This window comes from Anser cygnoides, chromosome 6 (genome assembly GCF_040182565.1).
Source record: "Anser cygnoides isolate HZ-2024a breed goose chromosome 6, Taihu_goose_T2T_genome, whole genome shotgun sequence".
In the NCBI taxonomy this organism is placed as follows: Eukaryota; Metazoa; Chordata; class Aves; order Anseriformes; family Anatidae; genus Anser; species Anser cygnoides.
This window is the reverse complement of record NC_089878.1, coordinates 40,610,485-40,619,999: the sequence shown is the minus strand read 5'-3', so window position 1 is coordinate 40,619,999 and position 9,515 is coordinate 40,610,485.

The following is a 9,515-nucleotide window of genomic DNA, read 5'->3' as shown; positions in this document are numbered from 1 at the left end:
CTTCTGAATTCCCAGAAAGGCAAAGAATTGCAAACGCTCGTGAAAATGAGATAATGGGGCAGAAAATAATGGGAGGGGATGAGTCAATATTTAACAGCGCTCGTATCTGGGTGTAAAGCAGCACTTTCTGAACGCGGCCGGAGACGGAGGCTAGGCTAGATGTGTATCTGTGCGCCCGCCTGGAGCTTTCAGCTGGCCGCAGGACCCGTGGCTATCACAGGAGCGTCAGAGCCATCGTCGAGGCGGGGACGTTTTCTGACCTCGGCGGATTGTTTTTATTAATTGCAAAAATACTCCTTCTCCCCTTGCCTTCCCAGAACGCCTGCCAGCGTGCGGGTCCCGGGACCGAGCTCCGGCGGCTCCGCGGCCTCGGCTGGCCGGCGGCCGTGGGACAATGGCAGCATTGTGCCGGGCCGGGAGGCGAGCTCGGTGCGCGGCCACGCCGCGCTCGGGCGTCAGCGCCGCACAAGTTTCCATTGTTTTGCCACCAGGGCCTCCTGACAAAAGAACTCCCGAGGACTGTTAGGCAAGAGGAATAAAATTAATTTAATTTTTTCGGCCGATAGAAGCCGTTCAGAGGCCTTAAATGAGTTTCAGAAGTCATGAGAAAAATATGGATTTCAATTTGCAGGGCTGATGAATAACATTTGTCTCTCAGCGAGCAGGGGAGGGGAGGGCTTGCGAGCGCTGGGCTTGCTCGGTCTCTGCAGCACCTTGCCCAGAGCCTGCGCATCAGAGCGGCCTTTCTGACCTCCCCGTACCGGCTTGGAGCTCCCAGCAGACACCAGGGCAATGCGGATGGCACCGTTTAAGGACAGAGCGCAGGTTTTCCGTGTGCAGCCGTAGCCCGCGAGGTTCCGCCTTGTCCCGCCAGGAACGCAAGGCCAAACTGGGATCCAAAACGGTGTCCCAGCTTGGCAGCTCTGGTCTTCTGCGAACCGCCGGTCTGAGCTCCAGCAGCCTCGGCGGTGGCTCCGCAGGGGAGCGTTGTGCACGGCCGTGCCAGCTCGGACACACACCTGGAGCTCCAGAGCTGCTCGGTGTTCTCCGTCTGACCATCGCAGCTATACGTGTGCTAGAACTGATGCGTGCACCAGAGCGGCCCCAGGAGGCACTGCCCGAGGCCTCCTGCCCCTGGAGGAACGCCGGTGGTTTGGGCTGGCCGGGCTGGCCGCGGCTCGCCGGGCACCCCGATATCGGGACGCACCGCGCATGGTCCTGGGCCGGCTGCCGGCGAGGGAAATCGCCCTGGGAATGAAGCCGTGAGACAGAGAACACAGGTTTCCTCGTTATTAGTAGCATAATTAGAGCGTGTTTCCCAGAAAACAGGATGGGGTGACAAATTGGCTCTTTTCTTTGCGTGGTGCAGAGCCCGGCCTGAGCCGGGTTGTGCCCGTGTGCGTGCCCGCTGTGTGCTTTTTGAGACGCGTGTCTGCATATGCATGTGTGTTAGATCTACAAACTTTTTAATGTTTCACAGGAAATTAAGCTGTTGCTAGAGAAAATATTTACAGATGGGTAGCAGTCGCTACACCCTTTTGGCTGCTGTTTGAGTGCTCGCCTTGCAAATCGCATCGCTCAGCCACAAAAGCAGGCCGAGCTAGCAATTACTGCTCGCGACGGGAGTCGGGAGTGGAGTGTGACCAGCGGCCGTGCAACGTGCTAGGACGTGTGGCAGGGAAAATGCTTGCTCAGGAGGGCTTTGAGCAGTGTCCTGACACGGACTGCAGCAGCATCATCTGAGAGCCGTTTATCGGAGCACTTCTCCGGACCCCACTGCTGCCCCATTCCTGCCGACTCAGCTCCTCTTTGTTTTGCTTCTCTCTCCTTGCTAGCGAGAACAGAGATGCTGCAGTGCATGGCTGGGTGGGTGACCTCAGCCTCGATGCCAAACGGATGACTAAAACGAATACAGAAAGCACAATCCATTGTCTTCTCGCTGAAATGCCAGCTTTGTTCCACGTGGGGCTGCCGGCTTATCGGGATAACCCCTTCGACGCTGCGCCGAGGTTCCTGCCCTGCAGAGCCCGTGGCCCGTCATTCATTCAGCCTTGCCGAAAGCCGCGGTGTCACCTAAAGGCTCGTGTTGTAGCTGGCAGGCAGCAGCCCCCGCGGGGCAGCGGGCGGTGCGGTGCCGCGGGGTGAAAGCAGCTCGCCCTCGGCGTGCCCCGGGTACCTGCAGCGCTCGGTGCTCCGCGTTTCAGCGTTTAGACCCCGGAGAAGGGTCAGACACAACGTCGCCCTCCCTTAACCAGCCTTAACCTCCCCCTTAACCAGCACAGGGGGCTGTTTGCAGGGCCGGCAGCTCCCCTGCAGCCGCTGTTGTCTCCCCGGGGGCTGCAGGAGCGGCAGGAGGGGCAGTGAAGGAAGGGCTCCTCCGCCTGGGGACACGACGGAGAGGGCGTGCAGCAGAAGTCTGTGCAGCCACGGGAAGTTTCTCGCTAATTCTCGGCAGAGGTCACGTTGTGGGGTCCTGGCCTGGGTTCAGCACACCCCCAGAGGAGCAGGGCTATTCGCGGAGCAGTGCGGGTGCAGCCTCCGAGCACCAAGAGCCCGGAAGGCCGGGCTGCAGGGCGCTCCAGGTGGCAGATCCCCAAGGGAAGAACCTCTCTGTTTTTAAACACATTTCTCAGTGTATCCCCTTCTGACCGTTCCCAGAGAGACCTTTGGCTCTTGCTCTTCTAGGCCTTCATCCCTTTCCCAGCTGAAATGACCGCGCTGTGCCGCCCTCCCGCCCTGCAGTCCCCCCGGGGGCAGGAGCCCGGGAGCGGCCCGGCAAGGCACGGGCCTCCCGTCGCCATTTACCAGCAAGCGAGGTCTCGTTGTGCCACTGCTTGCAGTTCAGCGAAACTCAGAATTTAAAGCCAGCACAGGGGGGCTGCACACAGGTGACGATGGCCCCGTCCCCCCCCCAGGGCTGGCGCTGCTCCCAGTCACCGGCTCCCTGCCCGGGGCCGCGCGGCGGGCTCGCCGCTGCCAACCTGGCCACGTCCTCCTGCGGGAGCCACGAGCAAATAAACAGCCGAACCCAAAGGGAATCCACCCCGGCCAGCTCCGAGCATGCCTTCCCCTGTGAAAAACGGGGCAGAAGAGTCGTCGGTTTTTCACGGTGTGGGTGTGATTAATGAACTTAATCACAGGACACTTTGATCCGTCTCCTGTTTGTGAAGGATAGTCGAAAACAAGAAGGGCTGCTACCCTTGGTGCTTCTGTAATTGTGTTAATCATGGAAACCAGGGAGGCTTTTGCATAGTCAGCACTTGCATGCATTAGAAAACATATTTGCAAAACACAACAACACTCGCTTTCATATTCTGAAGCCAGAGAGCATATCCTAGTTGGCAGAAAGCTCAAAGGAAATTTATGAAGACCCAAAAAACCTTGCAGGAATTTAATTAAACTTGAATGTTGCTAACACTCACACGGATCTGCTTATACGGTGTCATCTCCAGGCGCAGCTGCCTCTCTGCTCGTGTCTCCGGCTGTTCCAGGCTCCGTGGTCCGGCCGCTCGCTGCCACCCGTGCGGGGCGATGCCGGGTCCACGCCAGGCCCGCAGGCCCATCCTTTGCCCCTCTCACAGCCCCAAATGTGCAAGCAGAATGGGGAGTAACGGCTTTTTACCCCATACTGATTAATGGGGTCATGCTCTCGGTCCTGCGCAGGAGCAAGCAGAACCTGCAGCCGGAAAATAGCATTTTTTTGTTAATGTGTCTTTTGTTGGTGGGGCTGTGCAGGGGCTGGGCCTCCGCTGCCTCTCACACCCAGCGCGCCGTGCTCAGCAGCGCCCACGGTGCCAACGTCCCCACCGCCAGCGGGCTGCCGGCACGCGGTCCCAAACGCCACCCAAACGCCAGGCGCTCCCACCGCGCCCATCGCTGGGTCGCCGCCCGTCCTTCACCTCACCTTTGCCCCCGGCCGCGCAGTTTGGACGGTTTTAGCGTCTTTGGAGGCGATTAACATTCCAGCCAGCCCTGCCCACCTCCCCCAGGCCCCGGCCCCGAGCACGCCCCGGCCCCGGCTCTGCCTGGAGCCAGCCCCGAGAAATTGGGGTGAGCCCCGGCGCAGGGCAGCCGGCCGTGCCCGGGGAAGGCGGAGAGAACATTTATGGAAAGGGAGGAAATGAGGGGAAAACTTAGGCTGGATTTAAAAATTAAACTTTTTTAATTAGTGAATTCTTTACCGAAGAAGAATTTACATTGGCTAGTATACGATTCCTCATTGCTTAAGGGATTTAAAACCAGACTGCTCTCCGCTCCAAAAAAGTGCTATAAGCAACAGTTCTTTGCTTATAATGAACTGGAAATACTGGCAAGGCTCCATCGCCTTCAAATATTTTCCCTTGTATCTTCGGAGGTTAAAATAAATTATTCTGAGATGTAACAGATGTAGAAGGCAGTCAGTGACATTCCTCCAGCCTTCCTAGCCGAGCTCGCCTTCCTCTGCGGCACACAAGGGGCAGCAGCGGTCGTCACCCGCTCGCAACGACGGGCTGCCCACGACGGCGCTGCCACCGCGGTGCCCCAAGGCTGTGGGACAACCTGCCCGCTCCTGGAGCCCTGTCCCCGTCCCGCCGGCAGCGGTCTTCCTGAACGCCTTCTTGTGAAACACCTGCGGCGGTGTAAGCGCGGAGCTGCGCCGTGCACGAGGTTTTGGAGGAGGTGATGCTCGGCATCTGGCCGGTGGCTGCGCACGTAGAGCCCGGCCGCGCCTCCGCTGTCCCCGCTGCGCCCCGGGGCTGGCCAAGGCCTCGCTGCGGCCCACGGAGAGCATCGAGCAGGTCTGTGTCTGGGGCAGCAATGCAATAAGGTCGTTCCCATCACCACGGGATCTCCTGCGACATAATATTTCGACTCAGACGTGTTTGCTCATTAGGCTCATTTGTCTGCGTTCCGGCAGATTGGGCTTCGACGTGGACCCCCTCGGAGCCCACCCCTGTCATGGGCAGGGACGTCCCCAGGTCCCCCTCCTCCCTGTACGTTCTGAGAAAGAGAATGAGGGGTGCAAGGAAAGGCGTTGGGATGAACCGTCCAGCATTTGGTGGGGCAATACACAGCAAAATGCTTTTAAAAACTGTACAGTTTGGTGCCGGCAGCTGGAGGAGGGCTCGGGGCTCGGTGTGGCCAGAGCGGGTGATGCTCGCCGTGGGTCAGCACGCCGCTGGGCTCCCTGTGACCCCGCATGGGGCTGTAGCCAGTCAGCCATTTGGGAACGGGAAACTTAAGGCTTCTCACCCTCTCCTTCTTCTGCATTTAAAGCAAAATTAGGAGCGCAGAGCAGGAAGCCTCGCGGCTCAGCTGCTGCCGTGAGCGATCTGAGAGCTGCAGCCTTTTCTGACGACACAAACAAGACGGGCAGCGGCAGCCCTACATCAGTCAAGCAGCTCCCCCAGACCCTTGGCGCTGTGCCTTCCCTTTCTTTTTTTTTTCTTTTTTTTTTTTTTTACAAATGCCAGAAGCATTTTCTTTAGAAAAATGAAAGTCACCGGTGGCCAAACCACCAGATTTGCACTTTTGGTCCGTGTCCTAATGGGGTGTCAGCGCTGGCTGCTGCTCCGGGACGGCCGGCGGCCGGCACCAAGCTCTCTTTTGCGCTTTTCCCCCCTCGGCCGTCCCCTGCCATGGGCCACCAGCGCCTGTCCCACCTCTGCCCCGCACCGAGCGCCCAGCACCAGCCCTGGTACTGAAGAGGAAACATTACGGCGGCTCTTAGTGCGATTCGCTAACCCGATTAAGCTGCAGTTTTGCTGTCCTGTATGAAAATATCAGACGGCACAAGCTCCGCAGCAGGGAGAAGGGGCTCACAGGGCAGCTCCCCGTCCTCTGTGCGTGCCCCAGGCACCGGGCTCCTGCGACCTGCACAAGTGTTCCCGTGCATGCGGGACGTTGCCTCTGCCACGCTCCACCGGGGCTGAACCGGCTGCTTCAGCCAGCAGCCCCGGGGCAAACCCGCTGGCCGTAATCCGTGCGGAATAAAGGAACCAGCTCAAACTGAGCGGAATTGGTTCCCCTGCTCCAGTTAATGTGTCCGGGAGGCTTTGCTCACGAGCCGTGTGAATGTGGCACGAAAAGAGAAACAAAAGAAGTACGAGGCTGGCTGAAAACAAACGAGCTTTCCATTTTTAAAAACTATAAAATAAATTCAGAGTGGCTTTTTTTCAGTTCGTTGTGAAATGCTAGCTGGGTTTGCAGCGGTGGAGGGAATTATGCAGCTGGAGCTCCCAGGACGGCGGAGGGAAATGCTGTTCCCAGCCCGCCTGTGTGATCATGCCCCTGCGGTGCCTCTTCCAATTTAAAATCATCCATTTATGAGGTTAGAAACTGGCAAATTACTCCTTATTTTCTGCTCACAAACCTTTTTTCATCTGAGGATCTCAGAGTAGTTTATAAACATGAATTCAGCCACCAGACAGCCGCGCAGGGCCTATCCTAGCCTATCCTACTAGTCGAACGGGTGTGCAGTCAGAGGCAGATCTGGCCCAGTGTGCCAGGAGAGGACATTTCCGACAGTTTGGGGAATTTCCTTTCAGTCCTCCCGTGGCAGGTTTGAAGTACATAAAATGCAAGGCAGGGAAACTGAAGGAAACGTTTTCTCCAAGACACGCTTTCAAGGGAAATTCAGGTGATTTTCTTCAGTGCAGAGTTAACTGCAGACTGCATCAGTGCGACATCACTGATCCTGACGGGTGAGCCAGGAGCATCCTGGTGGCACATCTGGGCGGGCCTCTGCTCTTACGGGTACCACAGGATCCTCCTGCGTGTACCCACAACAGCAAAAAAGCCGCTTCTCTCTCCACCAGGACCCCTGGCTGCCAGAGAACCTGCAGCGTGGGGTAAATCCTGGAAAATGCACAGCTCGAATCAGCAGACTTGTGTTGCTCGCTGCACGCGGGGGCTCATTTTGTCGGGCTCGCTCATTCGTCCCAGTCCCTGTCTCATGAACTCCCGAGTCTCTCTCTGACACGGGTCTGTTTTGATTTGTTTTGTTTTTTTTTTTTTGCTGAAGAAGTGCAACAAGACTCGCAGCACCAACCGGATACGTTTTGTCCTGTGAGATCAGCTGATTGCTGAGCATACATTAAACGTGCGTGACTGTGTCTGTCTGACACGGCGACTGCCGGGCCGCGCTGCTGCTTTCTCTCCTACTTCAGCATCCATAAAGGCGGGTGTAGGAGCTCAGAAATAATTAAAAATGTACATTTGTGTGCTCTGTGCTGCCTTGCTAATTATGTGCTTGAAGGCACGGAAAGTGTGTCCAGATGCTCAGTCTTGAGTTGGGATGAGCACCCCGAAATAACGCGCAGCCCTGTTGCCCAGCACCGAGCTCTGCATCTGCACTTGCCGCTCTGAAAAGCACAAGCCAGCCTCAGAAGGGTTCCTAGGGGTCCCAGCGCACCGAACACAACCCCTTGGACGTTACCGGAGCTGCAGACAGGTCCAACTCTGACCCCGGTCCTGCTTACGCACTGTCTGGGCGCGAGCTGCCGCCGGACAGCGAGACGCGAAGCAGCGTGCCGGCGCTTCCCGTTCGGAGCGCGAATGCATGCACTGAAAGGACACTGAACTCGGGGGCTCGTCAGAGGAAGCATCTGACCCGAAATTTGGCTTGTGAAGCAGTCGGGAATGCTTTGCGGCCGCATTCTGCCCTGGTGGTGCCTTTGTCAGGGCGGTGGCTGGGAAGTGAAGGCTGCATCGAGGTGCTGGGCGGGTGCTGGGCATGGAAGAACTGGGGAGAAGTGGGATGCATCCATACTGGCTCCCCAACCTCCCCCCTCCGTCTTCTCCATGGTGGCTAATATAAGAAAGATAAATAACGCTGTGAAACAACAGGTACAAGGAAATAAAACTTTTAATTGGGAAAAAAATAATCTATTTCAGTTAATGTCAGCTTGATTCCAAGTGTATTGCAATAACCACGCATAAAAAGGCGTCTAAGTGCTTGCATGAGGAAACTTGAATGCTTAATCCGTGTAACAAAAGCCAAAAAAAAATTAACAATAATGAATCAAAGTCTTTAAACAGTGAGGGCATGTTGCATTTAAGTGGCATCAGGCTGTGTATAAAGTAAAAGTCACTATTAAAAACGCTCCAGCTTTTCCGTACTTGTTTCAAGCAGTATCTTTTCGCATGCAAGGGCATGAAGGATATGAGGTCTGCTCATCTGTTGAGCAGAAAGCAGTAAAAATGCAGAATACTAACACTTGAAAGAGCGTGCTGCGCTCCAGCTTCCCTCATCACAAGCCTCACCTAACAGAAAAATCAGAAGGGCTGAGGGGGAGAGTCTTCGCGTGGACATCTTGAAATGCTTTAGCAGAATTATTTTCAGCATTTCTCTGCTTAATCAGTTTCTCTGTCTGCATGACTCCTACACAGAGCACCAAGGGAGAGAGACCATTAGAAAAAGAGGAAAAAATATTTCAGTAAACCACAAAAACTGGCAAGTAAACTAGGGGGCAGCTGGGGAAATACAGAGAGCCCAGTCAGTTGCAAAACAAAGCTCAAAGTCTTAGCAAGTCACTTCTGGGCTTTTAGGCAGTAGGGGAAAGCTCCCTAAGTGCTACCCAAGTTCTTTAAAAGCAAACATTTTGGACAATATTAATTGTCCTTCAACACATCTGTTATAAAAGTTAAGGCTTGAAATTAAATATTATGACAACGCATTGTTATAAAAGTGACGTGGGAAGCTCAGAGTGGGCCCCTTTGATGTGTGACAGGGCAGCGCAGAGCGAGCAGAAGCCGGTCCTTGCTGATACAGGCACCAGAGCCTGCAGGTGGTCCTCGTGACGGCACAGCAGCCGGCGCGGGGGCACGGCCTGCTCGCTGCTCGGGGGGAGCACACTGCCAGATTTGGTCCGGAGAAACGAGTTCAGAAGTAACTTTTTTTTTTTATAGTTGTTTTTCTGTCCTCCTCGGTAGGGCTTCCTAGGAGTTCTTCTTAATGAACAGCTTGTTCCTGCAGGACTCAAATAATTGGCAGAGCCCTATTTTTTTTTTTCTTTTCTCCTCCCGTGTCTTGTTATTACTGCGGATTTAATTATTTACCGAGGAATTTGGGTTTACTAATGGCCATCGGGAAATGTCCTGTGGCTTTGGTTGTGCTGTCACCTAGAGCAGGAGTTCCGTAGATGCTTCTGGACTGTGCACAGCTGCTGGAAGGTGAGGGGCCCAGCACCGGCGCTCCTTCCCCATCCTTCACCTCTAGAAGCGTGACAGCTCTCAGGTGCTGCGTCCCACCACGACCAGATAATAAATGGAGTGAACGTACGCGAAGCATCTCATTTGATTCCACGTCAGGATGACAGAGACAGCACTGTGGTATTTTAGGAAATGGAGAAGACACCCAAGCCTGATTCACTGACTGAAATCTCCCAAGTTTCGATTCAGTTACTGAACTTGAGGCGGAGCAGAGGCATTCCGCCCCGCGCTGCCCTGCCACCACCGCCTCCGCCGGCTCACCTCAGCCCCGCCGCAGCGAGCCGGCGGCGCCCCCTGCAGCCTGCCGGCGGCCTGGCACGGCT